This window comes from Apodemus sylvaticus, chromosome 2, assembly GCF_947179515.1.
Source record: "Apodemus sylvaticus chromosome 2, mApoSyl1.1, whole genome shotgun sequence".
NCBI lineage: Eukaryota > Metazoa > Chordata > Mammalia > Rodentia > Muridae > Apodemus > Apodemus sylvaticus.
In genome coordinates, this window is record NC_067473.1 from 126,261,582 (window position 1) to 126,277,064 (window position 15,483).

The 15,483-nt window shown below is 39.2% G+C and overlaps 1 pseudogene; it reads left to right on the plus strand.

Annotated features, from left to right (window-relative positions):
• The first annotated feature begins 1,505 nt into the window (after positions 1-1,505).
• LOC127677563 (elongation factor 1-gamma-like) lies at positions 1,506-2,812 on the plus strand (annotated as a pseudogene).
• The last annotated feature ends 12,671 nt before the right edge of the window (positions 2,813-15,483 follow it).

Below are 15,483 nucleotides of genomic sequence, written 5' to 3' on the forward strand. Positions count from 1 at the left end.
TCTGAATAGTCCAGATGGCTTCACAGTGCCTTAGTCCTCTGAGTGCTGGGCTATTGAGGGTAAGGTACCATGCTCAGCCAGTAGCTCATCACGTCATAATACTAACCTGTTTTTAGATCACCCATGACAGACATGTAGCCTTGACTTGGTTAGAGAAATCCTAGATCAGTCACATTAGAACTGCTTAGAACCACAGTCTTAACTACCTAGGAGGAGAAATGACCTTTGCCCCCAAGCTGGCTTAAATGCTTGTGAGAAAGGAGGGTGGGGGAACAGTGAATTTGCATGGTTCCTCTCTTCTCCATATTCCTTGACATTGTTAATTCTTGTTCCCTCCGTAGGATCATTACTTCTTTGTGTATGGTCTGGTTGGTCTACATGTGTCTTCTATATGGAATAAAAAAAAGACTTTCCTGACCTTAATTAACGTCATCCATCCATTGACCCACCAATCCACTGCTAAGTGATTACATAAAATTAGTCATATTTAATCTCAGCACACACATGAAGCATTCAATTAGAAAGTCCAATACAAAATAAGAGAGCTTTATTGGTTTCAATTTTAAGTAGAGCCAAAGACCACTTTGCTGATAGTCTTTCCAAGGCCACCAGATCATGTTCAGTGACACAGAGCACTCTGTGACCACGGAAGACACTGTTTAGACTCCTTTCCACAGCTTTCAGGTCATCATGACATTTCTCAGGGGGTACTCAGAGCCTAGCAGAGGATCTGAAGTTGTGCTTGATGTTCCAGTGAATACTTTTGCCCCAGTTGTGGTGGTTTGAATGAGGAGTGTCCTCCATAGGCTCAGGTATTTGAACACTTGTTCTCCAGTTGGTGGCGCTGTTGGGAAAGGTTTAGGAGGTACAGCCTTGCTGGCAGCAATACATCACTGGTGGCGGGCTTTGAAATTCCGTAGTTGTAGTCATAATATTATTGTGCATTGTGTATAGGTGATCCTTGTATTTATTCAAATGCTGATCTTTCTGCCCCTGCATCTGATTGCAACACAGACACACACAGTATGGTGATGCTTATTTTAAGTATCTTCCTGCCTGAATGCTCTGTAAACGTTGCTCCCCATTTATTCTCTGACTTGTCAATAAAAGCTGATCAGCCAATAGCTGAGCAGAAGAGAAAATAGAGCTGGATTTCCAATCCCAGCCAAAGGATGGGGAGAAGGAGAGAGAAGAGGGAGAATCTGCCACAAGGAGAGGGTCCAGGAGCCACCATGGTAATAAACTTGGAGCTGAGAGAGCCAGACCAATACCAAAATGCAAGTATCTCAGGGTTTTTGGCTGGGAGGTAGCCAGGTTAGCTTAGAGGAATAGAATAGATTAATAACTGCTCAGTTACTATGCCATAAAGCCTATTAAACAAATCTTGTAGTCTGTTTCTCATTTATTTAGGAGCTAGCTGGGATAGAGAACCGATTATCACTCTTAAAAGTGCATAGAGCCCTTGGTGCATACTTTTTCCTATCCCCTTTCTCTGCGGAATCACCATGGTGGCGGGGACTCTGTATGAATACCCTGAAAGTTGGAGGGCCTTCAAGGCCCTCATCATTCCTCAGTACAGAGGGGCTCAGGTCCGCGTGCTCTCTGCACCACTCCACTTACACTTTGGCCAAACCAACCACACCCTTGAATTTCTCTGAAAGTTTCCTGCCGGCAAGGCTCCAGCATTTGAGGGTGATGACGGATTCTGTGTGTTTGAGAGCAATGCCATCATCTATTATATAAGCAATGAGGAGCTGTGGGAGAATATACCAGAGGCAGCAGCTCAGGTGGTGCAGTGGGTGAGCTTTGCTGTCAGTGACATCATTCCTCCAGCTAGCACCTGGGTGTTCCCCACTTTGGGCATTATGCACCGCAACAAACAGGCCACTGAAAATGCAAAAGAGGAGGCTAAGAGAATCCTGGGGTTGCTGGACACTCACTTGTTGACATGGACTTTTCTGGTGGGTGAGGGAGTGACGTCCGCTGATGTCACAGTTGTCTGCACCATGTTGTGGCTCTATAAACGGGTCTTAGAGCCTTCTTTCCGCCAGGCCTTCCCCAGTATCAAGGGATGGTTCCTTGTCTGCATTAACCAGTCCCAGTTCAGGGCCATCTTGGGGGAGGTGACACTATGTGAGAAGATGACCCAGTTTGATGCTAAGAAATTTGTAGAGACAGCCTTAAAAGGATACTACAATGAAAGAGAAGGGCTCATGAGAAGAGAAACAGAAGCCCCAGGCTGAACAGAAAGAGGAAAAAAGGCAGCTGCCCAGCTCTGAGGAAGACATAGATGAGCGTGAGCAGGTATTGGCTACTGAGACCAAGGCCAAGGACCCTTTCACTCACCTGCCCAAGAGTACCTGTGTGTTGAATGAGTTTGAGCCTAAGTACCCCAATGAGGACACCCTCTCTGTGGCACTGCCATATTTTTGGGAGCACTTTGATAAGGATGGCTGGTCCCTGTTGTATGCTGAGTACTACTTCCCTGAAGAGCTCACCCAGACCTCATGAATTGCAACCTCATCACTGAAATGTTCCAGCGATTGGACAAACTGAGAAGAATGCCTTTGCTAGTGTTATCCTTTTTGGAACCAACAACAGTAGCTCCACTTCTGGCATTTGGGTCTTCTGAGGCCAAGAGTTTGCCTTTCCACTGAGTCCAGATTGGCAGGTGGACTATGAGTAGTATATATAGTGGAAACTCGATCCTGGTAGTGAAGAGACCCAGATCCTGGTTTGAGAGTACTTTTCCTGGGAGGGGCCCTTCCAGCATGTGGGCAAAGCCACCAATTAAGGCAAGATCTTCAAGTGAACATGTCTTGCCAGTCGCCTAGCTATCTGCTCCTGCCCTTCCAGGGAGATGGGGGTCTTTAAAGGAAACCGAACATTGAAAAACATATTCTTGTCTTCCACGTCTCTCCCTCCATTTCTTACTTATGGTTAACGACGTGATCTCTCAGGTTCTTGATCCTGCCACCGTGCCTGTGTTTCCTGCCATGCCTCCTGATAAATTCTTATCATCTGAAACTGTAAAGCAAAATAAAATCTATCTTCATTAATTTGTTTTGATTATGGTATTTTATCATTTATCATTCATCACCCTGCAACAATTTCTAGAGTGGTACCTCTAAACACATATGACACTCAGATAGACTATAGCATGTTCTAAGCTCCCTCTAAAATGTACATGACTATATCTAACTGTTTAGCTAGCATCTTTACTTGATGCCTTAATATTTAATATCTCATATAGAGCTAATGCTTCCGTTGTTAACTGTAATTCAACCACACCAACTTCCTGCTGTTTCCTAAAATGCCAGAAATTCCTCTAACGTAGGAAATTTTCATTATCTCTTCTCACTATATGGACGACCCTTGCCTGATATTCCTATGGCTTGGTTCTCTCCTTTAACCCATCTCTGCTTCAGTACTATCTCTTCCAAGAAGCCTTCCCTACACTAACCACACTTCCTATAAGAGACCCAGTTATGAAACTCACTCTTCTCCTACCAGGTTATGCTCCTTTCATGGTATTATCATTAACTGACTGTTTTTTTTTCAACCTAAAGAAAAAAGAAAGAGAAATCTTGAGGTATCAGGAGTAATGAACTATTCCCTGTTGATGACATTCTTTCCAGAACCTGTGTACAAAATAGAAATATAAAGATATAAAAAGTATTCATATGGTTTGATGTAGGTAGAAGTTTTACTTAGGAGTAAGTATCTGTTTAGATAAGGAAAGCTGTATGTATACAAATGTATGTATATGCATATATTTGAATTAAGTCAAAGATTGGAAAATGTCTGCCAATAAAGGATCGGCTAAATACATTGTAGTATATAAAACAAGAGAATTTGCTACAGCAATTTAGAATTATGTAGATTTATACATTTTAGTATGGAAACATGGGTATGATTTATTACATAAAGTAGATATTACATTTTGAAGTGCATGCATCTATAAAACATGCACATATACAGACATAACTATTTGTGTACGAATACAGAAGAAAAATCTGAAAGAATATTGCTTTGAATGTTAATACATTTCATACTATTCTCTTTTCATTTTCTGTGTTTTGTAGGTGTTTTATAATAATAGGATACTATTTTTTAAATTAAAAAGATGAGACTATATAGAAAGTTCAGAGTTCACGGAATGTTTCCTAGTCAGAGCAAGACACTGTTTTACAGAAGAGAAGGCAGCATGAAGGATGCAGATTAAGGACTCTTTCTCCAACTTCAACAGCCCCGTGGGAGCTTAATGAGTGTGTTGATTGATGTGACTGGCTGGAATTGATGTGGAGGAGTCTTAGGGTGACCTCCCTGCACTGTTGAATCACGACAGACAGCTCACAGTTGGGAGCAGAAGTTCAGTTCCCCCTCTGTACCAATTACACAAGCCCCTGCTTTCTATCGATTCAGACATATCCCTGATCACCAAGCAGCTGATAGAAATTGCCAACAGATTTCCCTCTGTGGGAATATAATAAGTTACACCCTCACACCCACTGTCTAATTTCCAACCTTCATGGAGGGAAACATTCACCTTCAAACTCATTTTATTTAGACATTCTGAATTATTTATATAAATTATATTTTGAAAGAGGGGCCAGAGCTGCAATTAACGAGAAAAATATTCTAGAGCTATATGTTATCATTCTAATATCATTAGAGTTGGAACTGTTATGCCAAGTACTGTGGAGAAATAAACTGATGATGAACAATGTAAAAATTATCTTTTAAGAAATTCAGGATTCTCAGATGCTACTTGTATGTTCACTGGACTTACTTTCATGAGTGGAAGCATTGACTTTCCAGTGCAGTTTCTCTCAGACTAGAATGTCTGCTCATGCAGTGCTGTTGTTTAATGGCAATTTGTGTGTATTTTTTGCATGTAATATCCAGTGAGACACAGTAATTTTATTGAAATTACAGTGCCATGTAGTTAACCTTCTAAGACTGACTTGTTGTCTGCCTTTGATATCAGTGTGTTGAAAGCTTATCAATATACAATATGGCTAGGAATGTGACATGGATGCTGGTAACCAAAGGGCAGAAATCACAAGCAAAATGCCAAAAGTGATCTTATTTAAAAATCTGATTTTGTTTTTAAAATACGTTTTATCATTATTTATTTTGTGGTAACATAGTTTCTCTTTTTCTTTTTTAGAAAAAAGTTCTCATAACTTGATAAATGATAGTTTTGTTTGTTAGAAAAGTTGCTTCGACATGTAAATAGGCAACAAAAGGCATAAATAGTTTTGTAAGGTTCCAAGATGTTTATACGTGCACACACCTACATCAAAAGCATAATTTGGCTGCTAGTCTGCTGCTTCATCCCTTATTTTTGAATTGTAGTAATTTCCTATGCAAATATCAGCAAGCAGCTGTAGTGCTGTAGAATTTTCTGAAAGAATGAGATGTTTATATATTAACGACATATTTTTTGAAAATAAAAAGTGCCTAAAAGAAAGAAAGAAAGAAACAAACAAAAAAACTGACAAATTACTTTCTCATCTCTGGATGATAGGGTGGGGAAAGAGAGGTGGGTGGAGAAGGAAAGTGAGCTTTCTGATGCCTCATAATTGTTAAAAGGCTATTAAAATTTAAATCTAAAATAGACAAGAATCCATGCACCCTTGTCTATCTTCCCAGACCAGTGGCTCACCAAGTTAAGATAGCCACCAGCAGAGTTCTCTGTTGTCTTAGCCAAGAACAGAAAGTCACACAACCCTGTGTGTTTTTTATCAAAGAATTAGCAGAGACATCCACATGCCATTACCACTTCTTCAGCGGAACAGGGCATCAGCAGAGCTGTTCGCTCATGATAAGGAAAAGGGAGAGATTGTAGGCAGAAAGAAATCTCGCCATTTTCCTTGCCAACAATTTATTGCCTGCAAAACTATTACTTGGAGAGGGAAAATTTTTATATTTAATAGGTAAATCAGAGCCAGTCCAGGCGGTGTGTGACAGGAGACATTTAATTTCCCCCTCAGTGGGACATCTTATTCAATAGATGGTGGCTTAGCTGTGCTTTACCCGCTGCCTTCTGCAAGAAAGTGGTGTGAACTCAAAATTGATTGCATTAGTATCCAGAGCTCTGAACTCTGCTGGCCTGCGTTTCTTTTTCTCTTCCTATTATTTATTTATTTATTTATTTATTTATTTATTTATTTATATTTAGTACCTTCTGCAGAACAAGCTATCTTCTTAATGGTGTGACTTAAAAGTTCTTCCCTTTGCCTCTCAGGACATTATCTAACTAGTACAAAATATTACAGTGCAAAATTGTTGGACTAAAAACATGGTCCAAATGCTTTTGCTCTGTGAAAATCATTTAAAATTGCTCCGTACATCTAAGTGTCTAAAAAATATGTGGCCCTGATTTATACAGGAATGCAGAAACACGCCAGTGAGAGATCCGAATGCAAGGCATTCAGATTGTCTGGCAAATATCCTTCCTACATACTTTATAATATAGCTCTTTAATCTTTCATAAGAATATAATTATACAATCGTGCAACAGAAAGATTCCTGGAAATGTAGACAAAAACCCAAATCCTAGTTTGGGCTCCAATTCTAAATAACTATATAATCTACCACTGTTCCACCCTGAACATGTCTGATCCCTGTAAATAACCGTAACTCTGGACATTCTCCTTTTTTTGTTTTGTTTTGTTTTGTTTTGCTTTGTTTTGTTTTTTGAGACAGGGTTTCTTTGTGTAGCCCTGGCTGTCCTGGAACTCACTCTGTAGACCAGGCTGGCCTCGAACACAGAAATCCGCCTGCCTCTGCCTCCCAGAGTGCTGGGATTACAGGCATGCGCCACCACACCCAGCTTGACATTCTCCTTTTAAAAAGTTAAATTTTCTAAGAGTGGTGTGATTGTTAAAGTGAGCAACAGGATAGGACTGTGAAGACTGCAATTCTTTCTTTCCTTTTCCTCCTTCTACTCTCCCCTTTCCTCTTCATTTCTTCATCCTTCCTTCTCTTCCTCCTCTCCTTTTGAGTGAATACAAAGCATATTTGGTAAAACAGTCCCAACAGACAGAACATCCATATACATTTACATATATGTATACATATACACACACACATATATACATACATGTATGTACTATGTATGTGTATGCTGTTGCTCTGGCTTCAGGCCCTGGTTCTGAGGGCAGGAGCTGCTGAGAAGGAGCAGGAACAGAGGCAGGGAGGGAGACAAGCAAAAGGAAGAGAAACCTTGGCCCCAGTTTGTCCAGTGGCCCAGATGTTGTCTGAGTGTTACTCTCCCAGATGTTCATCCTAGCCTGGGACAGCAAATGCCACACCCACTGGATTTTCCCTGGCAATACATTCTATTCATCAAACCTTTCTATCCTAGGACTCCTATTTGTCACAGCCAAACATTGTTTTCAACTTGGCAGAATAAATTAAAATATAGGCCACTTGGCACTCACTCCTGAGAGAATTTTCTTGATTAGATTATTTGAAGCAAGAAGACTCTCCCTAAATATGGGCTGTGCGTTCTGGTGATAGCCCAAGTAAAAGACTAGGAAGAAGCACACTTTGCTTTTTGCCTACTTGCCTTCACTCTTACAGGCAAATTCATCCATCCTGCTGCTGTGTTCCTTCACCAATATTAGAACCAATGTCTTGGACATTTAACACAGATTGAAGTACAGCAGCTCACTAATAATTCCCCAGTCCTTCATTGCTACATTAGAAACGATGAGATGTCTAGTCTCAGAGACTGAGCAGCTAACAGGTTCGCAAGAGTCTCAGCCTCATCAGTGTGAGGCAGTCATTATAGGACTGCATCCTGTAAGCCAGTCTAATAAATCACACACACACACATACACACACACACACACACACACACACACACACATACACTACTAGTTCTGTTCCTTCAGAGAACTAATAAGACTATCGGTTTGGGGTATTATTTATTAAAGTATCAATAGATTAGATATTGGATATGAATGTACTCAATAACCAATTGAGTATAGTGAAGTAGGCATATGTCTGTTCACATGTTCCTGTTCACATTTACCTTCCTTTCTTTGTGTATTTCCATCAAAGAGATGTTTTCATCTAATAAAATTCAAGTACTTTGGAAATTTCAAAATTATAATAATTATCTGTAAGGTTAGGTACAATGCTGTATGCCTTTAATCCCAGAACTCAGGAGGCAGAGGCAGGTAAATATTTGTGAATTTAAGGTCATCCTAGTCTATATATGATGAATTTCAGATAAGCTGGGGCTACATGGTAAGATTCTGTCTAAAAAATAATTATGTATTGATCTATTTGTAAAATATTCCTGCATTATCTAAGGATAAGGAAGAACATTTCCACATTACCACCTAAACACTAACCTAAATGGTTCTAGATATGAAAATTAAATTATTAAACCATAGGGTAGATTCCAGCTGTGCTTCAGCTCAATATTTGTCAGGAACTACAAATTTCCTATAATATAGCATTTCCATTATTTTCTTTGTTTAAACTGTGCTAGAAAAATTAATAATTAAGCAATATGCAGGAAAAATTCATGGGTCTGCTTTACAAAGTCACAAAGTGGTATGTCAGTTTGCTGAGACTATCACCATTACAAAATATTATCTCTGTAAATGACCATTCATTACACCCATAGGGATAGTATTCTAAAGAAATCAACATCGGATTCTAAAACTGCTTAATTATTTAGGAAAAATCCTTTATTGGGGTGCTTAAAAAACCTTAAACCACTATGAAAATGAGTTCTATTTCCCCCCAATGCACATATATACATGAATGGATGAATGAGTGAATGAATGAATGAATGAATGAATAAGTAACAGGTAAATGCAATCAATGATTAAGCAGGTGGGCTATCTAGAAAAGCATCAATCCTTATGCAGAGTGGACGATATAGTTTGTACGTTAGTTGAAATTTGCTTGCATTCAGTTACTCTTTAGATTTCTTTAAGTCAGACACCCAACATTGGTAATGTTTTTTTTTTTTTTTACCACCCATCCCTTAGTTTGTCAATAAAGCCAGTTTTACATGTAGTATTAGAAATGATCGCTCTTTAAGGGAAGTAAGATAACATGGGGGTGGGGCACATGTGTAAGTTATGTGTGACTATAATTTAATCTTCATGGCTTAAAAACCTCGTGACACTGTTTATTAAGTAATGCATTAAGTTCATGCCACTCTCTTTCCATGTTAGATTCTGTGACATATAATTCCTTCTTGAATTCAGTTAGGCTTACATATATGTATTCAAATGTAAATAACATTCTCATTTCTATCATGCGAAAGCCAGTATGTCTGTCTTGACAGGCTACTTCATGACTCCATCCAAGAGATCAGGCATTAATTTGGATGGCTGGGCACTCTGGGTTTTAGGCTGGTGATTAATGAGTCTTTAAATGACTAGCTGCTGCTGTGAAACTCTGAAACACAGGACTGGCATGCTTATTTTTAAATGCATCTAAACAGGGCCATGTATCCTGCAGCGAGGCTTTGTAAGGAAAGAACATTTAGACTATCAATGAGCCCATTCCTGTCCCAATATTATCATAATAATAATTTAGTGATACTTTAAAGGCTACAAGATCATGTGTGCTTAGTAGACAGTGATTCTGGAAACATTTCAGTACACATGGACCTCTAAGTTCTATTTTCCTCAGGATCACATAGGACGCGCATTGGATGCTGGCCTTAAAGCTAATGCAACATTTCCTGCTCTTTTCTCATCATGTTGGTTTTTATCATGGTGTTTTTTATATTTCTTTCTCACAGACTGTTGTTTAAGGTTTCCTCTAAACAACAGCAGCACACTTTGTAGATCACATGTAATTCTTCCAGACTGTCCACAACTTCACATATCTTATCCTCTCAGCAGTCAAGGTGATAATTTTTAAGGTTTACTTTCATTTATTTGTGTCTGTATGTCTGTGTATATATGTGTGTATATGTATGTATCTACACGTGTGTGTCTGTTTCTATCTACATGCAAGTCTTTGTATGTGTCTCTGTGTGTGCCTGTTTATGCCTATCTTCATGTGTGTGTGTATCTATTTGTATGTGTCTGTCTGTGTACGTCTGTCTGTTTGGATATGTCTATCTCTGTGTTCCTGTGTGATTATGTGTCTGTTTGTATATGTCTGTCTCTATGTGTTTCTCTGTGTATATGTGTCTGTCTTCATGTGTCTGTCTGTCTATGTGTGTGTATGTGTGTCTGATTTCATGTGTGTGTATTTGTCTATATGTGTGTGCCTGTCTGTATGTGTCTGCATGTATGTGTGTGTGTGTATATATATATGTATATATATATATATATACTGCATATATATGCTGCATATATATTGTGTATGTGTTTGTATGTGCATCTATGTATGTCTGTGTGTGTTTGTATCTGTGTGTTTGAATATGTCTGTATATGTTTGTATGTCTGTATATGTGTTTATGTATGTATCTGTATGCATGTGTCTATCTATGTATGTGTATGTGTGTCTGTCTGTGCATGTTTGTATATGTCTGTGTGTCTATGTGTATGTTTGTCTGTATGTGTATGCCACATGAGGATGCAAAGAAGAATCTGGATTTCCTGGTTGTGAGCTGCTCACCATGAGTGCTAGGACTTGAACTCTGGTCCTATGAAAGAGAAGAAATGTTTATCTATGGAGCCTTCTCTCCATCCCTGATCTTCCTTATCTTACTGGCCCAAAATACAACCATCCTTATCCAGTGGCATATTTACATTTCTGCAGCTATGTGGCATCTGACAGGAACTAGAATTCAAGCATTCTAATTTCTAATTCTTCACTCATTTGGCCAAGCTGTGCCCTGGCACTGCTAATACTTGAAATTTTATCTTTCAAAATAACTGAATGAGAGAATTCTGAATAAACAAGAGGTGGTAGTGGATATGTTAACCACTTTGATTTGACCACTGTACTATCTACATGCACACACATCAAAAATCACATTACTCCATGGCTGTGTAAACTAGTATGTGTCAATTCAAATTAAAAAAACAAAGAAAAGGACAAGGGAAGCCAAGCATTGTAGTATATACCTGAATTCCAACACCAGCTATCTGATCACAAGCTCAAGGATAGCCTGGACAGTGGAACAAGATCCTGGACTCAAAAAACAAAACAAACACCACCAGTAAAAAGTCTCTAGAGTCATCACAGAACATCTCACAAGATGTTTCCATCTAGCTCAGATATCCATATTGCAGTATATTGGTCAGCCATGGACCTCTTGCTAAACCCAGCATCCCTCTCCTCTATGAACGTTATCTGTCAACTCTGACCCTTCCCATTTCTCTTAATTCCAGGTCATGACCCTTGAGGGCCTATAGCTGTGTTGGCACCCTTGCAATATGGAATCCATGCTTGCTATAGTATATACATGCTAAGATATAAGTCTGCCCTGGTTGATTGGCTTATTAACTTCAAAAATTAGAATCATCTAAGAAGAGAAACCTTATTTGAGAAAAAAACCACTTCCTTCTATTAGATCACCTGTAGGCAAGTCTGCAGCACATTTTTTTTTTTAATTAATGATTGATGTGGAAGGTCCCAGTCCAATGGTGAGGCCTATCTTGGCCACCCATAGATAGATAACCAAAAGCCACCTATTGGAAGTTAGTTCATTCCTGACTTGAGAAGTATATCTCATTAACCAGAACGTCCTCCAATATGTTATGTTTTCTTGTTTCAAATATACAAGAGGTGTGTGTGTGTGTGTGTCTATACATATGCTCTAGTAGTGGTATATGCTAGAATACATTTTAAAGTTAACTTACACAGCCATATTTCAAGTCTGCTAAGTTGTATATAAGGAGGCTGATTTTATTAAGCATGATGGAAAACATTAAGATGAGCCAGAGATGCTTCTGCCCTCAGGGAGTTTTGCCATAATTGGAAAACTTAAAGTAGATGCAAAATAATTATATCATACAGAATAACAGATATCTCTAACATTTTCCAACCAATATACCAATTCTGAAAGTCTGACCATTAGCCATGTAGGGGAAGACTGCCTGCTAAAGCTGTGTTTCATATTATAAATAAATTACTTTTCAGCCAAAAGCAGTGAGATTTCCTTAGTTTGGCTCAATGTCTATCTATTTTTATAGCTAAGAATAGAAAACATGCACATAGATAAAGATGAGACATAGAAAGGTACAAATCTGGGCTGGGTGTGGCTGAGGGGTTGAGTGCCCAGTCACATGACCTACATTCAAAGGTCAACTCTACATAGGATGTTCTCCAGCGTGACAAAGTGACATTTCACTTCAAATCTTTGGTTTAAGACTGGCAAGCCTACTAGACTGCATTGTTTGCTACCTCAAAGATACATAATAAAGAGCTAATTATATCATGCCTTACCCTGCTCTTGAATAATTAAATATTTTATTGTGGTGTTACAACTTGGATTTATTATCCTTTCCTGGGGAACAAAATGAAGCATAATGAGAGCTGTTAGCCTCTTCTCAGCTCTGTCATAACCTGCACCTTCTCTCATTTTTACCACTTTGATTAATGGGTTTAATTTACTTTCACTAGGATATGCAGGAATTGGGGGGTGGGGGAGTAGCGACTGTTAAAATCCTTTTAATTAGACTAATAATGCCAAATCTGCATGTGCTAACAAGGGTGCTCTGTTAATTAGCTTTTGTTGGTGATTTCTGGAAAGGTAGTCAGTGTGAAGTATTCCTGGTGACACCAGGAGATTCATTATGTGGACAAACGGAGCATTGTGTTACACATCCCCTCAATGAAGAACCTTAGCCTCTTGAGATACTGACAACTGCATATTGTGGATAGATGCATCCCTAACTAGAAGGGGCTGCCCTATCTTTGGCTCATATATTCATCCAGGCCCATGCTAGTTCCCTTGTTCAACTTGTTTTCTGCTCTAGTGCTCCAGTGCTCCTCTGATTGAACTGTGTAGCCTGCCATGGGATGATCTGGCCTGTGGCAGCCCCAACATAAAGAAACCAGGGGTTGGTCTTCCACCCCTAACCCAAAGAGGATACAAAGGAATCCTTTGGTAGGTGTCTGAACTCACACACAGTTCAGAACCATGCAATTTAACCCTTTTAGGTCCACTGTGCACATATGAATGCTTTGAACTTGCCATTTGAGATCTGATAAGAGAATTGGGTGAATTTCTCTACAGTTCTACAAGCAGAAGACTTCTTAACTACAGATATTAGTAATTTCTGTTCTATTTTTTCCTAACATAAGAATGCTTGTCTTTTCTTCTAAATGAAGCACACAGGCTTTCCTTGGATAAACCCAAATTTCCAGCACCTCTGTTCCTACCCTTGTGCTCTTTTATTACAAAAAATAGTTGATTCTTGAAGACAAACACTGACACCCTGACAGTCTATCTGAAAACCAAGACAGACACTAAACTACTCCTGAGAAGGTGGTATATATAGGGTTGATATGCTGAATATGAGGTATAACTCATGCTCTAGATATGGTAGGGCAGAATGGCAAAAAATTTCATTATGCTAATAAGAGGGCTCTCAAAACATAGGAATGGGATGCTGATTTGACTGACAATGTCCCCACAGGTTCAGATTTTGAATATTTGGTCCCCAGTTGTGGCACTGTTTGTATAGGTTTAAGAGGTATGGCCTTACTATACAAAGGCACTGGGGACAGACTTGGAAGTTTCAGAACTTCTCAACAGTCTTAGTATAGACTCTTTGTACCCCACTTGTCATTCAGGATGTGAGTCCTGGCTTGCTACTGTATCTACCACTCCTGCTGCTTCCTTGCTATGTGTCCTGTCTGCTGGGGAACTATAGCACTCCCTCCTAAAAATTTCCTTGATCATATTGGTTTTTATCACAGCAACAGAAGAGTGACTTATTCAAATGGCTTCATTCTAGAATCTTCCATTTACTGTTTTGGAGTTATATTTGATAATAGGTCACTGAAACAGTGCAAACCACTACTTCAGATAAGGGGTGGGGTGAGTGTATTTATTATCTGGTTTTATATATTTTGAGGTCACCAGTTTATGTCTTTGAAACTAGCTGCATAATTTGTCCTAAGGTCACTGCTAGTAGAAATAAGTTTGTCTTCACAAGCTTCTCCTGGCTTTTGCTAATAACTCTACATTTTAAAGCAGAGACTGTATGTGTGTGTGTGCATGCACATGTGCATACACACATGTGAAGGTCATAGGAAAACTTTTAAAGGTTGGTTTCTTTATATAAAGGTTAGCCGACACAGGGTTTCTCTCGTTATTTTTACTGCTGTGCTACATGTGTTTGCAAGCTTCTAGTTGATTCTTCAGTCTCTGCCTCTCATTCCTTCTCATCTTGGAAAGCTGGGGTTACAAAGACGAACCATGGCATCCAGCTTTTGTGTATGAGTTTCAGTGACAGAACTCAGGTGTCAGCATACACAGCTAGCGCTTCTACCTTTTGAACTCTCTTGCCAGCCATCGCCCTTTACCTCTGTTCCCCTCAGGCTCTGTGAGTTGGCCCAGGTGCTACCACCTGCTCTTCCTTTGTAGTTCCTGCTCATGCTTCTATATACAGTTCCTTTGTGAGCAAACCCTTCTGGAGACAGAATTGAGTTTATTGTCCCCTGTTGTGATGTTGAAGGTTGTTGCCATATCAACTTTCTATTTATTTTACTCTTAATCTTTACATATTTCTTTAAAAACAACTACTGATTGACACATGTTTTTGTGAGACTTTGAAATGAGTTGAAATTATATTTAAAGAACTGTACATGCTCATATGTAAGTTTTCTTTACTGCCAACATTTGTTCTAAGGAGAAACCAAAAGTATTTTTGGTCGAGGGTATGATGCCATCTTTTTAGCCCTCCCTTGCCCCCTTTCAGCTCCTCCCATGCCCGCACTCCCTCCTGCATTCATGACCTCCACTTTAATTATTATTGTTACATCCATATGCATATACTTTACACGTATGTATCTATAATTAAACTTTCTCAGTCCATTTAGTGTTGCTCTTATGTAATCTGTTATGAAGGAGCTCATCCCTGGAGAAAGCTGGTTCTCTTTCTACAGTTTTTCATGTAGGAATGTAAGCTTGTGACGCTTCCCCCATCCATGTTGATAGGAAAACTGGTCTTGTCCTTATATGCATCTTCTTGAGGCATCCATAATGTTGAGATTCCATGGGTGCAGTTTAGTTGCCATGTTTAGAAGACACTACCATGCAGTTGAAACCCTGGTCCTCTGCACTTTCTTCTTTGATGTTACAAGCCTTAGGTATAGGGCCTGGGTTATAGATGTATCAATTGGAGTTAAGCACCTTGTGGTCACTTACTCTCTACATTTTGACTGATATAGATCCCTTTAATATTTCTCCAAAGGTGAAAATGAGAAAATGGGGAGGAGGGATTCAATTGGAAAAGGGCATGGAGGTAATACAGGGGGGGGATAACAGGAGGAGGAGGAGAGATAAATAACACTAAGGATAAAAAGCCACAT